Source organism: Myotis davidii, unplaced genomic scaffold (genome assembly GCF_000327345.1).
Source record: "Myotis davidii unplaced genomic scaffold, ASM32734v1 scaffold683, whole genome shotgun sequence".
Lineage (NCBI taxonomy): Eukaryota > Metazoa > Chordata > Mammalia > Chiroptera > Vespertilionidae > Myotis > Myotis davidii.
In genome coordinates this window covers 24,434-25,928 of record NW_006294588.1, presented here as the reverse complement: position 1 = coordinate 25,928, position 1,495 = coordinate 24,434, and positions in this window count along the sequence as shown.

Here is a 1,495-nt window from a genome sequence, read left to right as displayed (position 1 = left end):
TGCTGAGAGGCTTGGGTTCTGTGTATCATTCTGATGTTTGAGGTAAAATATCAAAATAAATTGGTTCCCAAAAGAAAGATATCAAGCACATACTAAAATCTCTTGCCATCTGCCATTCCCATCAAACAATGCTGCAATAAAAGTGACTGATTTGCATTCTCCTCATATCATCTTGCTTATTCTCCCTCTCTACTCACACCATCTGGTGGGTTTCTGCAGACAATACCCCGCACAGTTACTGTGAATGACAGCCGCTTGTTGGAGAAGAAAATCAATGATCAGTTTCTTTCTCTCTTTCTATTGGAGACAGGACCGTTCTGCTCCATTGAAAAATCTTTCCAGTCGACTATGTTGTAGCTTCCAGTATATATTAAACTTTCAGTAAGACATAAGCTATCATGCCTCTGCTTTCCTCATTCAGTGCTCCCCTCATTCCATGGTTCTCTTTTGTCTTATATGTTGCTGGCACTATTTCTTTAATATGTTAGGTGTTTACTGTTTTTTAAATTTTATTTTAAATTAAAGTTGACATTCAATATTTTTAAATTTTTAATTTAACTTAATTTTTTTCCATCACATTTATCCCCCCTATGCTCTTTCCTAGCTCCACCCCCACTCCCCCGACAATCACCAAACTATTGTCTGTGTCCATGAATTCTTTCTTTCTCTTTTTTTCCCCGTTGTTGCTCAACCCCTTTTAGTTTCAGGTGTACAGCATAGTGGTTAGATAATCATACTTTACAAAGTGTTCCCCCCAATAAGTCAAGCACCCACTTGACACTGTATATAGTTATTACTAAATTTCCTATGCTGTACTTTACATTACCATGACTGTTTTATAACTACCAATTTTTACTTCTCAATCCCTTTACCTTTTTCACCCAGTCCCTCAACCCCCGTCCCCTCTATGTGTCTTCTTTCTGTCTGGAAACACTAAGCCATGTTTTAACATTCTATTACAAACTTCTTTTCTCTCCTTTTAAACAATAACTACAAGAAATTCTTCCCCATCTGACTCATACACATTGTTGTCAGGGTTTTTATGTGTGTGGGTGGTAAGGTTTTAATAAACAGAGTGCACTATCCCAATAGAGTCTTATCATTTTTTAAATCATATTCTCTTCTTCCAAAACAAGAATGGGACCTTAACCAACTTGGTTTCTTTTAAAATATATTTTAATGTGTTTTTTTTATTAATTTCAGAGAGAGGAAGGGAGAGATATAAACATCAATGAGAGAGAAACATCAATGAAAGAGAATCATTGATCAGCTGCCTCCTGCACTCCCCACACTGGTGATCTAGCCCAAAGCTGGGGCATGTGCCATGACCAGGAATCAAACCGTGACTTCCTAGTTCATAGGTCGACGCTAAACCACAGAGCAACACTGGCCGGGTCAACTTGGTTTCTTAAATTCCACCTCTCTGTCAGTCTATGCTTATGGACTGACCAGAGAGAATGGCTTCTCTGATACCTGCCTTAATCCGGGGCTGGAT